We start from the raw sequence: 16,953 nt of genomic DNA on the forward strand, positions 1-16,953 counted from the left end.
GTTGATCTGGAATGTCTTAATGAATCCTATGACCCTGGAGGGAGGGTGTGGTGTGGGTGCTTGGATAGAGCAGTTGTTTTTTGAGGGTCATTACAACTCCATTTTGTAAACTAGGAAGGCTCATTAAGTTAAATGCATCTTGTAAAAGGTGGTCGCTCTCTCCCTTCTCACGGGTTGGGGAGGCTCACTCCCCTGTGTTGGGACTGCCTCTCGCAGCCATTGCAAGGATGGTTGATTCCTCTTAAGCACAGACGCCAGGCAGCTCTGCACACACTGCCCTATCTGACCACAACCCCACACATGGCAACTGCCGGCTCTGAGGTGAAGCTGTCTGGGTTTCCCTCCATTGACATCCCATAATAACAAGTCAAAAATTCTCTTCTCAGTTCTCTGCTGTAGGCAACCATTCCTGTGTTAGGGCCGTAAGCGACCTGTCTTCTATAAACTGACCCTTGGTGCACAAAGCCATCCTGTTCTTTACTTTGATTACTGTCAGGGGCAGAGTCGCCTGAGGTGCCTTGTAGCAGGCTGGGCCTCCCTCAGAGAATTCCACATTTTTCAGTGGTCAACTGATTGCGTTCACTCTTCTGAAGACCACAGGACTCCTGACAATGGCCTGGAGCCCTGGGCTTCCTAGAAGGACAGGGGGACTGGCCATCTGTTCAGCCTGGCCCTTGGGGATCATTTAGGCTGGATGTTGAGAGGAATCAGACTGAAAAAATGGGCTGGGAGGCTGTCACATGACACACAAAGGCTATCAAGCACAGATCACAACCTATCAAACCACTGAGAAATGATAGCCAAGGTTCCCATTGATCACGACCTGTGTGGAAGGCAAATTGATTTTCTCACTTGATTTCCAGGAAAGCCCTGTCAAGTGGGAAGTTTATTATCCTTGTTTTGTGGATAAGAAAATTATGGGGCAGAGAAGGCAAGTAAGGTGCCCAAAGTCACACACTGGTGAGTGGATTTGCTGGGACTTGAACTGAGCGGGGTGCAGAGCCCACACCTTGGTGGAGCTTGGCCCACGAGGAGCAGCCAGCACTATTGTGCTCAGCATGGCAGCCCTGGGACACATAAGACAACCCCAAACCTTCTGTTGGATACGCGATGACTCATTAGACATAGTGGTCTCTAATCTGACAGCATTTTGGTTGGGTAGCAGTAGATGTGAGGCAAGAAGGATGTGTTTGCAGTTCCTCAGAGGCTTGGTAACAGATCTCCAGGAGCACTGAAATCTGAGGCTCCAAGACAAACTCTTCCAAATGTCAAGTCCACTGCCCTGATGAAGCCAAAATCTGTATTAGTTTCCTACTGCTGCTGTAACAAATGACCACAAATGTGGTGGCACACCACAGCCCACATTTGTTCTCTGACACTTTGGGAGATCTAAAATCTGAAGTCAGTTTCACTGGGCCAAGGTCAAGGTGTGGCAAGTGTGGTTGCTTCCAGAGGCTCTGGAGGAGAATGTTTCCTGCTTTTTCTGGCTTCCAGAGGCCTCCTGCATTCCTTGGCTCATGGTCTTTTCCTTGTATTGTTCCGGCCTCTTGCTTCCACCCTCACAACTCCATCTCCTCTTGGGTTAAAAAATAGTAGTCGTCCCTCCCCTGGAGAAAGATATGACTTAGAGGTGACAGTAGGGGAAAGGATCCTCTTCCCTTCCTCTCTGGGGTGAGGTGTGTGATGGGAAGCTGGGGAAGTTTTCTACTCTGCATAGTTTACGAGCCCCAACTAGAGATGGGCCAGTGATCTTGTTCTTATTTGCATCAGACATTAGTCAACTGATATTGGCCTCACTGTCTGTGCAGGTCTCCTCTGACAGGAAGGTAAAGAAATAAGGAAATAGAGGCATTCGTTTCTTAAACCTAGGGCAGTTTCATACATGACTCCTGACCTCACAGGGTGACTCACTGTCTTTGGACCCCATGGTGAGGTGGGAGTGTGATCTTATTCATCTTAAAGATGCATTTATTGAGACATGTTGATGAGATGGGCAGGGAGGAAGCTCTCTTTCTGTGTCTTCTTGCTATGGGGACCTTTCTGTAATGGTGGAGTATAATAAAACGGTACACGCCCCTGTTATTCTGCCCTGTTGATTGTGTGGGAGCGAGGGCATTTCCATGACAGCATTTCACTGGCATGAAAGTTTGATAGCATGAAATTTCAGAGCCTCTCGTGGGTGAGGAGCAGAATACATGTGGGTAGGAACTGGCCTTCTCTCAGCTCCCAGTATATTATACCAAATAAGTGAGCATCTAATCTGACTATGTGTGAAGTCAACCCTCCCTGAAAGAGGCCTACAATCTCTTTGCAGTGACATGATGTGCCTGGCAACAATTAAATTGTAAATGCGGGTCTGGCTCCCCGGTTGACCAGGTTCTGATGTGCAGTCCTATGCTTATAACAGAGACGACAGGAGGGCCATGCCCTCCTAACTGGATCAGGGGCCTGGAGCTGCCACTGGGCCTCCCTAAATGTGATTGGTGGTGGCGTGAAGGGATGGAGCTTGGAGCTGAATTCACTGTGCTGCTGCTCTGGCTGGCGTACCACACCCCCAATTCCACCAGAGGCTGACTATCCAGTTTGTGGATTAGACAGGTCCTGCGTACAACCTTTCCTCATAGATTCCAGATCCAGCCCCCTCCTCCGCCCCTTAGCACATCCGTTCCAAGGGAAGGCAGGAACGTGGACGGCCCGCTTTACTAATCGCCAGCAGCTCCGATGCAGGTAGAGGTTTCCAACTACAGCATGTCTAAGATGAAGTTTGGGGATTAGGTGTCTCTGCTTTCCATTACCACAGATAGAAGAGCTGGCGGAATGTCCGCCCTCGTAGCCAGCTGGCTGGACAAAGGTGAAAGGAGAGGAGGAAAGAAAGAGTTATGTATCAATCCACTTTTTCCATCCTCGCGGTCCTCTAAGGTGCCTTGCTGGCCTGTGTCTTCTCTCTGTCACGACCTGGGAAACTGAAGCTCTAGGGACATATCTGAGTTATCCAAAGATACAGAGGGGTCTGTCTCCAGGGGCTTGTCCTAGACTGTGGAGGGCTGGTGGATCTGTTCTTGGCATTAGCAGAGAAACATAGACAAGCCTGCCGCATAAGTCCTAAACTTAAGAGGAATGCTGCTGAGAAAAAGATGTTTGCTTTCTAGATAAAGTTATCCTGAATGGGAGATCTCACCTTGATTTCATATCTTTAAAAAAAATCCCAGTCCTGTCAGTGGTTGTTTTAGTCCCTGTTTTAGAACCGTGCTTTGCATCCTCCAGCCACCGAACTTAATGGTTGTGACGATGTGACAAGAAAAAGGCCCACTTGATTCTAGAGTTTCAGTGGATTTTCATTGAAGACAGAGCAGTAATTTAGTGAGAAGGATGCTCAGGATGGGCTGAAATTTGCAAATCAATACAATGTGTTGGCTTACTCAGAACTTCCCCATTTTGTTAAGGATTACATTTCTACTTGGTTTGCAGACTAGATGTTAATCAGTGGCTGTTGGCCAGAGAGGGCTAACCCTACCAGCAAATAAATGCATTTAAGGTGTTAGAAAGTGACCGAAGAGGAATATGTACGCAGAGGCCTAAAGAATATGAAACCAGTTAAGAACTCAAAGGTCATTTTGTTCAGGGCAAAATTCTTGTGCATGGTGCTGACAGTTTGCCCTCTGGGTGTTTTCAGAGCTTAAAGGATCAAGCTCGTCCACGTGAAATATGGAATGTCTCCTACAGAAGCCCCATGCCCCCCTCAGCCAACCTTTTGGCCCTGTAATTAACATGGCTTCAGCTTCCTGTTGGATACCACCCTGCTGATAGCTCTAGCATAAGCAAGGCCTCACTGAACTCATGGGCTGGCATCTCTGGAGGTTGTTTAAAGAAGGCTTAAGTAAGAAAATAAAATGGAACACTCAACACTCCATAGCTTGTGTTAGGCTAAGGGAGGGAGGGGAGGGTTGTCATTTTCCATGTCTGAGATCGGGGCCCCGTGACAACGGAGCTTCTTTGCCGCTGTGCAGAAAGCCGACCAGGGCTGATGAGATTACCACTGTCAAAATGGACTGCCATGTATGGAGGGGCAAGCTGTGACCTTCCATTTAAAAACTGGCTTATGTTCCTAGAGGTTGATGGGGAAGAGGAGGCTTCTTTGTTGAGTTTTGCATGTAGAAGGAGCCGCTAACACCTTAAAACTCAAACCGAGCACCTGTGGGAATGCTAGGCACTGGGGATGATGCGATATTTGGGTCAAAGGGGCCTTTCTGTGTCTCTCAACACAGAGCACAGGGCACTTCGTTCAATAATAACATCAGCTAATGCATAGGGTGGCCACCAGGTCTGGAAAGGTAGCAATTGTTTTATCATGTAAGGAAATTAATATCGATAACCACTGACATTGTTTTCTATATTTCTAGACTTGGTGGCCGCCCTGAACACTGAGCACATACTATGTTCTTTACAGGTGTTTTCTTGCTTAATCATCCCAACAGCCCTAGCATGTAGGGATTCTTATTTATCATCCCCATTTTCCAACGGAGAGGATTAGTTAGAGAAGCTAAGGTGAGTAATACACTCATAGCTTGTCAGACTCCAGAGCTGTGTTGTAAGTTCTGCTCTCTCTCTCCTCTGAGTGGCCAGCCCTTCTCCACCTAATCAGGAGCTGTAGGAAGGTTGCTGTGGTCCTAGTCCTCAGGCTCTTGCATTGTTTTTCTCAGAGCGCTTTCCATTGGCTCTTTAGGTAGAGTGATTGTCTTGCAGATTCTCCCTTATAAGGCAGCCTGGCCACTTAAACTTCTCTCACAGCAGGCAAGGGGAGAGCTCACAGCTGGAGTGCTCAGGGCTTTAGGGCCTCAGGGTTGGTGTCCCTTGGGGAATGTTCTGGGCAGAGGCAGTGTGTGTTTAGACTTATTGCTTGGTGGTCACTGGCAGTCTTTGGAGCCCAGCATAACCTGCCATGTGGAAGCTCTGGTCTTAAAATCCTCTTTCAAAACTGAAGGAGGATGTGGTTGCCTACTGGACACTTGCAAAGAGTGGTAGTTTCCTTTCAAATTGCTTGCTTGCCCGAACACTGGAGTAGGTAACGGGCACCGCTTGGAGACTTGCTGCTCTTAATTATGTCCTAGCTGGTAAAACTCAACCAAACTCATCACAAAACACTCAGTCCAATAAAAGAACCCACTTTTTATAATGGAGAAATTAGCCAGTGTTGAGCCGTAGAGGTTAGGGAAACTGCCATAAAATATAATTATAATACTAATAATATTAATAGTGGTACACTATACATTGCCTCCTGCCTTTCATCCCAGATCTGAGAGTGGCTGGCTAATGCTAATTAATATAGCTTGCCTTGTATGAGTCTGGAAAAGGAAGCATGAATTTTTATTTTTTTAAAATTAATGGTGCCCCTTGGCTTGGTCAAAATAAAGATGGTGACGCAATCCTGGAGCCTTTGTCCAAGGACCTGAAGGGCATTCCAAAGTTGTGCATTGAATGGAAGTGGTAAGCACTCAGGATGGGGTTTCAGACTCTCTGAAACAGTCAGGTGTCCCTGTCACTGACTTCCTGTGACATTTGGGTCCAGTCTTGCTTTCTCTGTTGGGGAGGTGGTACAGGGAGATGGTAGTCTTTACATGCTTCCCTCACGCTTTGGGGTTGAACAGAAACACAATGAGGACAGAGTTTAGGAGCCTGTTTTCAACTTATGGTGCTCTGGGTGTTTGGTTTCTATCCCCCGTCTCGCTGGGCTTGGCCAAGAAGCAGGTTTGGCTAGTGATTGAAAAGGGCTCCTGAGCACCCAGAACTGTTGCTTTGGAAGAAGGAACGAAGGCGAGGGGGGGACCCAGCATGTGCAGCGAACTTTCCAAAGGTGGTATTTCAGGTGTGCATTTCTTTATTCCCATGAGTTTGGGGCACTAAGGTGACAACCAGAGGGGCACACTCTCCAGAGTCAAAATCAGGTGGTGGATTTCGGAAGAGATAAGAATAGGAGGACCCAGATATATTCCTTGACCTGCAAACTGGGCTGTCTAGGCCAGGGTCAACCCTGTAACAGGCAGCCCATCTGTCCCTTCACCTTTCTAGCTGTAGCATAGTGATAAAGGACACAGATTCTGGAGCTGCATGGCCTGAATGCAAATTCTGGCTCTGTCACTTAATAGCAAATAACATCGGTTGCTTCATTTGTAATAAGGGAATTTAGTCATTGTAGGGGTTAAGTGAAATACTGTATGTAATGTCCTGAGAACTATACCAGTCACTAATTTAGCCTATAATGTTGAAGAGCTATTATTATCCCTTCAATTCTGAAGTCTTTCTAGAGACTAGTTACCAATGGATTACCTGGCAAGGTTTAGTTGATGGCAGGGTCATAAGGAGAAGCACTTAGATCAGTGATGGTGAACCTATGACACGCGTTTTAGAGGTGACACGCGAACTCATTTTTTGGTTGATTTTTCTTTGTTAAATGGCATTTAAATATATAAAATAAATATCAAAAATATGTCTTTGTTTTACTATGGTTGCAAATACCAAAAAATTTCTATATGTGACACAGCACCAGAGTTAAGTTAGGGTTTTTCAAAATGCTGACACGCCGAGCTCAAAAGGTTCGCCATCACTGACCTAGATGGTCAAGGATCTTTTGAGTAGGAGGAGTAGGAGGGCTAAAAAGGTATATTTACCTTGTTCTATCTCTGCCATGCCCTCCAGGCGTCCTTGAACAGTGAACTTGAAAGCACTTCTGGGCAAAGGTGGGAGCGGGTTGGTGAGATGCTAAGTGAGCGCAGACCCAATGCTTTGGAAAATGACACAAAATAATTTATTCAGGATAAACATTCCAGACTGGGAGAATCTTCTGGAGTCCACATGGAAGATAGAATCATGGAAGATGAGTGGATGAGATGCTGGAAGGGAAATTTGAGGAAGCAGCAAAATTGGAATGGAGCCACAGGGCAAGACCAGTTCAGTGCATTTCTGTTTCTGGGCATGTTTAACAGTACGAGAGTTACACAGGAAGCCTTAAATGGAGACTGGCCTTGCATCTCAGGGAAGCCAACCATTATACTTTGCAAGGATAGTAAAAGGTGATTAGTTGCCATCTGTGACATACAAGATGAAGCTGTGTATTGGTTCATTCTTGTGCCTTACTCTTGAGCCCAGAGCAAGTAGAGGATTCCATGTGTGTGACTAGGAAGCTCCACAGTGGCACAGCACTAATTGTATCCATCAAGGGATGGGGGAACAAATCGAAGCATTCATGATGAACGCAAAGCAAATGACAACCCAAATGACTTGCCTTTTGAGAGGTGCTACTAAATTTTAAAAAGACAGTTATTGGACAATGAAAGACTTGGCTTTACAAAGGCACTAAACAGAAACGTGGAGGCGGTTACTCATTAGGAACTGGCCAACAAAGTCAAATTTCTAAATGTCTGTCTGAAATTCCATTTAAAAAATTCCCTAGAATTCTAAGGTTTGGTATAGCAATGGTAAGTACAGTTCAGGTATTAATTTGTACTGTTCTCCGTCAGTGTTATAAAAAGGCAAGAACTGAAATCACCAGTATGAGAAATGGATGTCTGCCAAGGGCTTGGGTTAGATTTTTTTTCTACCTCTTGGTATCATGAGGCTTATGACTGAGAGTGATGAAAAACATCCAGAATGCTAGATATTCTCAGATTTTGTCCTAACTTCCTCTTGTTACCTGATACCGGACAAGGGGCTTACTTTCCTTGTGCTAGAATTTCCTCATTTCAAGACCATGGAATACCATGGTAATTATAGTGTATGGTTCCTTGGGTGAAGGGAGTATCAATCAGAAAGTGTTGTCAGCTCCATTGCGGCCTATTTTGTTACCCCCAAGGGTTGGTAGTGTAGCCAAGACTGAGGTCAAATAGGTGGAAAATATTGAAACATGTTCCAATGCAATGTGCCATTTAACCCAACATGTAAAATACTCATGGTGTCCAGAGTGAAATATCAGCAGTGTGGATATCAGCCCCACACATACTCAGAAAAAGGAAAGGTTAATAAAATGTAACACTATTGAGACCTTGGCCTCCAATTATAGGATCTGATGTTAATCATATTGAGTGGTGTTTATATCTGAAGGAATGTGTGTCTACATGTTTCTCCATGGATGTGTAAGCATTCACATGTTTATGTGTTTATCTTGATATTCCAATCCAAATATATATTAGTTTAGGTTTATTCATTATCTTAAAATGCCTATATACTTTTACTTTTTCATCAGAAGCTTAATATTTGGGTAGGAAAGAGGATATTTTTCAGGGGTTCCTTCTCATTATGTAGGGCAAAATTCACTGCAAAGGTCAGTGAGGTCCACTGTGATGATCTCATGTTTGGACTGGGGACCAACTCGACAAGAACTCAGAAGCCCTGTTCTTCCTTGGAGAGGCAGGCATGAGGAGTGGGTAGCCTTTCTGTGTGTAGTTGCTGGCCTGTGCTTCTTGTGGAGCACAGAGAGGCTGGGAAGAGTCCTTGGGACGTCATTTCAGGGTCAGTCAACTATCTGAACGCTTATCTAACCCAGTTTCCTAAAGTGTTCAGGCAATCAGCCATCATATAGGACTTAGGTCTCTGACTCTTCCCAAATATGGAATTGTTTTAGAACCCTAGAGGGTTAAGGAAGCACATTTTTTCTTTCTGGCACTTTTGGAAGATGTGTTTCCATGTAAGCAAGGCAAACTTGTCTGGTTATGGGCTATGGCTGTGCACGCACAACATTCAATTCCATCCTAAAGAGGAGACACATTTTTCAATGAAAGTATTAAGTGCCCACTATATCTCAGACATAAGGCTACACCTTCTGCAGTGATCCAAGGGTATGAACAGTGCACAAAACTTCAAAACTGAAAAAGAAATGATTCAGACACATTAAGAGAAACAGGTTTGACGGCTTCTCCTGCCTCTGGTATCCTACTGACTCGTGGCTAGAGCTGATAAATGGCAGTGGTACATTCCATAGGGTGGCTCTTCATAAAGAAAATTAGTGGCTGCATAAACTCAGATACTCTTAAAATTAGGCAACAAGGCTAAGTCCCAGTTAATCCCACAACCCTCCCAGAGCTTAAGTAGAGCTCATGAGGACAGAATCCCTGGATCATACATTTTTATATTATAGAAAATATACTTTCTCACCTGTAAAATGGAGTGTTTCTATCGTGATTAGATGAGATAACATAGGTAGAACATTTAGCCTAGTGATGGCATAGAGTAGATATTCAAGAGATGGAGACTATCATTAATATTACTAGAAGCCCAGTGCATGAAATTTGTGCATGCAGGGGGCGGGGGAGGGGCAGGAAGGAGGGTCCCTCAGCCCAGCCTGCACCCTCTCTCAATCCAGGACTGCTGACTCCTAACTGCTCGCCTGCCTGCCTGCCTGCCTGCCTGCCTGATGGCCCCTAACCACTCTGCCTGCCTGCCTGATCACCCCTAATTGCTCACCTGCCTGCCTGATTGCCTCTAACTGCCTCTGCCTTGGCCCCCGCCATGGTGGCTTCATCTGGAAGGATGTCTGGAATGACGTCCGGAATGTCGTTTAGCTGTCTGGTCTAATTAGCATATTATGCTTTTTTTATTATAGATTAGAACCATCAATATGCTTAATACCTCCAAAATGATGCTAAAAATAATAATTGTTGGTAAGGATGTGAGAAATTGAAACCTTTGTACATAAAAGAAATTAAAAATAGGACTATCATCTGATTCAGCAATACCATTTTATTCACTTCTGGGTGTTTATCTAATATAACTGAAATCAGGATCTTAAAGAGCTATTAGCACTCCTATGTTCATTGCAGCATTATTCACAATAGCCAAATTCTGGGAACAAGTGACAGATGAATAGGTAAACAAAATATGGTTTATATACACAATGGAATACCACTCATCCTTAAAAAAGAAGAAAACTGAAATATATGATAACATGGATGAGCTTGGTGGACATTATGCTAAGTGAAACAAGTTGTTCCAGAAGGATAAATTTGCCACAATTCCACTTATATGAAGTGTCTAAAATAGTTAAGTTTACAAAATTAGAGAGTAAAATGGTGGTTGCCAGGAGCTGGGGGAGTTAAGAAAATAGGGAGTTACTAATCAATGAGTATAACATTTCAATTAAGCTCTAGCTATCTGCTGTACAACATCATACCTGAAGTCAACAGTAATGTGTTGTCCACTTAGAATTTTAAGAGGGTAGATCATATGTTAAGTGTTCTTACCAAGATTCAAGATGGAAGATGCATGGGGCCAAATGGAGAGAAAACTTCAAGAAGTGGGAGAGAAAGGGATCAGCAGCAAAGGCCTTGGAAAAAGAAGGTTGAATCAGTCTTTGGAGAAAAGAAAAGTATAGATGGAAAAAGATGCAGAAGTGGGAGGGAGGCAAGGGAGAGGGTGCCATGACAGATGTCACATCTCCAGTTCTTTGAGGCTGATGGTGGGGACTGGAGATATATCATAATAAGGACCATGTTCTCAGTAAGACAGGAGGCCAGGCTGTCCACAAGGAGGGCAGGAGGGCTAGGCAGGTTGTGGATTACAAGGGATCGCTTTTGGGATTCCCTGAGAATTCTACAGGGAATTGATAGGGAATCAGCAGGTAATGACTATAGGATGCCAAGCAGCAGGGCAGGCCCCAGTGAAGTTAGGGACTTTCTCCAGCAATGCTCAGATGTCTAGGGACCAGAGTGGGGAATTAGACAGAGACTGGATATCATGGCATGCCAGGCTAGATGTCTTTTTTGAGACTAATCCTCATAGTAAGTAATGCAAATGAGCAGGGCAGACAATAAGAATTCAGAAGAAATAAAGTGCTTTCTACTTCTTAGTGGAGGTAGGAACACAGGCGCTAAAGCTTTGAGGTGGCCTCTGTGCTCAGGCTACCTTTTCTGGTCCACACCCTTTTGGGGGTCTCCTGTAGGCACCTGTCAGATTCTCATTGCATGATTTTTTTCTTCTATGAAAGATGATAGAGTGACTCCCCTGAAAGACAGGAAAATCTGACCCATTGTTTGTACTCCACTCTACTCATCCGTATAGGATGTCCGCCTTCTTTATGGCTCCTTTAATAGGCAATGTTTAATCATCACTGTCAGGCATTGAAGGGCAGCCTTCAGCATCAATGGCCTGCTGGCAGTTTATAGTCCCAGGGCCATATGTCCCAGAGTAATATTCAGGGTTGCAATTCCGTAAGGATGAAGAACAGCAGCAGCAGCAGCAGCAGCAACAACATGAACCATGACTGATGGAAATCTGCAGGTAATTTTGCATCAACCTGGTGAAGTTGATTGCCTAATGGGTGAATGCTCTCAAGTTCATATTTAAAGCTGTATTCTGCATCAGGTGGCCTTCTGACCTACCCTCCGGAAGTCCACTTGAAGCTTTGAGAGACCCTGAAAGAGAGGGGAAAAAAGGGAATGGTGAATATGGATCAAGGGCACTAGGGTTGGACTCAGAAGACCTGGGTTTGAGTCCACAAGCGTCCACTAACTAACCAGGTGACCTCTGGACCTCAGACTCATCATGTGTAAAATGGGCACACTAATATCTACCTTGTAGCATTATTGGGGAGATATATGAGATAGTTTGTGAATAATACATACCTCACAGAGTATGTGATGTCATAGTTATTTGTTTTTGATGTTTGTCACCCCCACTGGATGAAGACTCCCTTGAAGGCAGAAACCATGTGTCCTTGGAGGCATGCCAGTTATCAATAAATGTGGAGTGAATGAGTTGCTGGAGATCACAACTAGCATTCCCTAAATAGTTAGGTACCAGGTTCTGTACATGCATTATTTTATTGCCTCTTTGCAACAATATTATGAGGAAAATACTGTTATTATTTTACCAATGAGGGTTAGAGGTTCAATACCTGCCTAAGTTCACATAGCTAGTTAGTGGTGGAGTGACCGCTTAGCCACTGTTCTGAGCTGTCTCAGAAAGAAACACAGGTGCAGGAAAATGCTTAACTCAAGGATCTGAATCTCAGGGGTTTATCAGCTATGGTGAAGCCAAGATGAGAAGGTATTTGGTCAGGAGCTCTAAAAGTCTTCAAGTTGTATCTCCTCTTGGAACTGGAAAGAGATCAGGCTGCTGGTCTGCCACCCACATCATGTATTAGGCAAAAAGCATTCACATACTGTTCCCACAAACAAGCCTCCATTAGGGTGGACACAATGGAGGGCAACCTTGCTAGAGAAGGGTGAGTACTGGCGGGGCTGGGTGGGCTCTGAGACCTGGAATGCCTGCCAGCGTTTCCTGCTCCCAGGCTGCTGCTCTTGTGATTAATGGGGCAGTGGAAAATTCCTCTCTTGGTTTACTTTTTTCCCTGAACTGAGAACTCGATTTAGGAGCAGAAAGTGCCCCAGGGTGATGCTTTCCCATTTGTCAGGATGTGGAGCGCTCCACCTCACCTGGATAGGTGTCTCGAGTTGCAGCTGGGCCAGGTGGGGATTGGGCCAGGTGAGGATAGGGCCAGGTGGGGATTGGGTCAGGCAGCACCTCCACAGGCTCATTTGCTCTGGCGGGAAAGGGGCCCTGGGAGCGTGGAGTTGTTATTTTCCAGGTCCCTAAGCTTCTGTCATCTTGCTCTATGGAATGCAGTCTTATATGGCATTGGTTCCATGACGTGAAAGTAAAATGTCCTGCTCTGGAGTAGCCTTCATTCCCAATGTTACAAAAGAAAAAATGTTGTCTTTAAAGAGTTTCAGAAATATGCTCCCAAATTAACAGTAGTTACCTGCGAGGTGGGATTATTGGTGCTCTCACTTCTTAGTACTTTACTTTCCAGGTTTCCACAATGAGCATGAATTGCTTTAATAATCAGAGCACGCGAGGAAAGCTCCCGCATGCTAGCCTTCCCTTGAGCTCACCCTGGCTCCTCACTGCACTCCTTTGGCGGAGACAGAAACCCGCCATCCTCTTCTTCTGAGTGGGCCTACTTCAGTTTACCCTTGAAGCAATTCCCTGTCCTTTACTTTTTTTATTGCTTCCATTAAAAAACACCAACAAATATGAGATCTAAAATGTTTATTATTCTCCCATGATGAGTTTAATCTCTTAATGAATTTTTGACTTTCCTCCAATCTTTTCTGTATCTATCCACGACCTTATATTTCAGGTTCTCCCTTTAGAATAATGCTGCTGAGCATTAGTGAATATTTGCCTTTTCATACCATTGATTCTTCACCATAAGATTGGTTTCCTTGTCTACCCTTTTAATAATTATTTTCCTCGCATAAAGTTCCTCGCAAACCTTTATATAGAAGCATTAAGGTTAAGTCTTTGGTGAAGAAGATGGGAGAAACTAGAAAAGAAGTAAATCTATCTGATTTATCTCCTGGATTCACTACTACTCAAATGCTTTCTTCCCAAGATCCCAAATTCATATCCTTTATGGAATCAGAGCTGCACTTGGACTAACAGAGGGATTAGATTTCAGTACAGATACACACTTCAGTTTAAGTAAAACTGATGGCATGGACACCAGGAGGAATCATTCACTTTGCAGAAAGATACTTTGCTAATATAAAGGATTCACCATAGTATTCCTTATATCACCAACTCCCCAGTACATTCAAAGGTGATTACTACAAGATTCAATGTAAACACAATCACGGAGAATTTGCAGGAAGTCAGGCATACCTGCACTTTTTTGTATTGTTATAAACCTCAATGTCATGTTTCTGTCTTTTTGCCTTTTGAGACTCTGGGACCACTGTCTTTTTACCCCAAAGGTGATATTGCTGACATCAAACTGTGTTTATGAGTGAGGTTAAAACAACGAGCAATGTGCTCACAGCAGTTTTCTATATATAAGCTAGTACAGAGTGGCTAATTATGGTAATGCTACTTTCTTCTTCTTATTAACTGGAAGTCACGAGACTGGGATTCTTTTTTTTTTTTTTAATATATTTTATTGATATTTTACAGAGAGGAAGGGAGAGGGATAGAGAGTTAGAAACATCAATGAGAGAGAAACATCGATCAGCTGCCTCCTACATATCCCCCACTGGGAATGTGCCCACAACCAAGGTATATGCCCTTGACTGGAATCGAACCCGGGACCCCCCCAGTCCATAGGCCGACACTCTATCCACTGAGCCAAGCCAGTCAGGGCGAGACTGGGATTCTTATGTCAGTTTAGTTAATTCCTAGCGTGTGTTCTTGGGCAAGTTGCATAGGTCTTGACACCCCTTTGTTCATCTGTCTAATCAGAGTAGAGCCTGAAGTCTCTGTAGGCCCTTGTCCATCTAATTTACTTTTTTTTCACCACGTTCAGCTGTGTAGATAGGTGACTAGGAATCTTTGGGAGTCACACAAGTGATTCTGGAATTTTATTTTATCTGGTTGTAGTTCTATTGCTTTTAAGGAATTTAATGGAAAATATAAGACAAGAAACAACATTTCTAGGAGATGGTGGTATTTGATGGTTACATACTTTTAGGAAGGACCTTAAAAGCTCAGCCTAGATTGACCCAATCTTAGACATTCCCATTCTCCCTGCAGAAATGATCAGGAAATTGAAGTGTTTGTCCCCCAGGCACTGGGCTCTGAAGACTCCAGGTAACATGCAGACTGTTGGAGATGGGGGTCTTCTTTGCTATGGCACCATCTTCCCTAAGGAACAACACTTCACTTTTCAGTGATTCAGTTTCCCTGTCAGTAAAATGGTGCATATGCTGGTTCTCAGCTTGACTTGTGCAACATTTGCGAGAAGACTGATCAATCAAGTGTATTGGGCTGAGAAAGATGCGTCAGAAGAAAAGAAAAGACTAAGGTCACTGCACTTTCATGGTGTAGGAATTCTCACTGCTTTGCACACAGCCCTTGGAAGAATGAATGAATGAAGCCAGGGGCTTCATTATGAGCAGTCCCCAAATCCTGGTCGATTGCTTCTGGGAAAACATCCCCTTACCCAAGCATAGTGACTGGATTTTCAGCAGAAAGGAGCTGGGGGCCTTCTGGAATTTCACCTCGAGTTCAGGCTAGCTGACCAGGTCTGTGCTAGTCCTTGCCCAGAAGAGAATAAACATAGGCCCTTTGAGAGGCCTATTGGACAATGAACAAAGGAAAAAATGCCTATCTTTTGCCCCATCTCCTGCACACTATTTTCCCATTTTGCTTCTGTGTCATACTTTCTGCCCCAACTCCACTCTGTCCTTGTTTGTTGCCTTCCTTTCTGCTTCTCTGTCTTTTCTTTTCCTTCTCCACAGTGTCTGGGCACCCAGGTTGAGATTGGTTTAGCTCTGCTGCCAGCAGTTAAGGTGGGAAAAGTTGACAATCTCTGGATTAGAACAATGAACTCTCTTGGTCAAAAATTATAATTATTTTTAAACCTCAGGACCTCTTCGGGGTGGATTTCCTAGGCGAGGTCACGTTTGTCATCACTACTGACCACTTCTCACCCTCTGTCCCCCTTTATTTTAGCTGCACATCACTGACAGCCTGTAGGTAGTTTCCATGGAGCACGTTCTCCCCCCTGTTTGCCTTTTCTCTCCAGGATTCTTTCTGGAAGGTAAATGTGGGAGGTTTGGATTTTCAGGGTTCCCTGTTTCCTTAGAATAGCTCCCTTCCAGGGAGTCACGACCCTTCCCAGATGAGAGAACTTATTGTGTCACAGCCCAATGTACCTTCTCTGGAGGGTCTAGAACAGGGGTGGGCAAACTTTTTGACTCAAGGGCCACAATGGGTTCTTAAACTGGACCGGAGGGCCGGAACAAAAGCATGGATGGAGTGTTTGTGTGAACTAATATAAATTCAAAGTAAACAGCATTACATAAAAGGGTACGGTCTTTTTTTTTTTTTAGTTTTATTCATTTCAAACGGGCCGGATTCAGCCCGCGGGCTGTAGTTTGCCCACGGCTGGTCTAGAATGAGTTGGGGGTGGTAGACCATCCTGTGATGGGTTAATACCTATCTGTATGATTCCTCTTGCAGCTCTGACTGCACACATTGATGAGGCAGGGGTCCATGTACATGCATGGTAGTCATGTCCTAGACGGGCTTTCCACCTTCCATTCTTGTTCCTGCCATTATCCTTTTGGACACAGCAGTACATGTGGATTCTGGGCCTTGAAGCTATTTGTGGAGAACATCGAGAAAGGATCTTATTGACATCCTCCAGTCTCGACCTTCACATCCTTCAAAAATTCTCTCTTCTCCCTCCTTTCCACGGTGAGAACCAGGTGTAGGAGAGAAGAGGTATGATCTCCCCAAGTACTGTTCTGCAAGGGGTCAGATGAGATCCAGAAGCAGAGACTCAGAGTTTATCAAGCCAGAGCTTAAGGCTGGGTTGTAAATCTACAGAACCAAATTACAAGCTCCTGGGGCTGACTGTAAACCCCTCGAGGCCAAAGCTGCCTACTGCAATTTTTTGCGGGGTTTACTCCAGCCCATCTTCTGGCTCGGGGATGAAAGATCTGAGTCAGAGGCTAAGGTCCTGTACAAAGCAGAATTCATGAGGAGCCCAAATAGCTATGAGGAGGGGAGTACGGTTGGTGTGAGAGGAGTGAGGGAGTGTGAGGTTTAGATTATAGGCTCCAGCTCTGAGAAGGAGTTGGTAGCAGAGGTCCCTCCTTAAACCACCAGCCCCCGGGGGCCAGAGGGAGTGGCTGGGACACCTCCCTAGCCACCCACTCCCATTAGGAGGAAAGAGGGAGTGGCAGGAGCACCTGCATTTGCCTTTTGCCCCAGGAGAAAAGGTGAGGCAGAGACACCTGCTGGGACTGCCTCTCTCTCTCTCTTGGAAGAAGAAGGGGAGCTGCTGCCAGTCCACCCCAGGGGAGAGACAGATGGGAACAGGGTGGGTTTAAAGAAGGAGGGAGCAGATCTCTGAGTGGTGGATGATTCCTTGGAGAGCCTTATCCAGAATTTTCTAGGCCATTGGAGTTGCCCCTAATTTAGAAGGCTCAGAACCTGGAAGAATGCTGTTCTGGAAGGAGG

The sequence above is a fragment of the Myotis daubentonii genome, chromosome 1, assembly GCF_963259705.1.
Source record: "Myotis daubentonii chromosome 1, mMyoDau2.1, whole genome shotgun sequence".
Classification (NCBI taxonomy): domain Eukaryota; kingdom Metazoa; phylum Chordata; class Mammalia; order Chiroptera; family Vespertilionidae; genus Myotis; species Myotis daubentonii.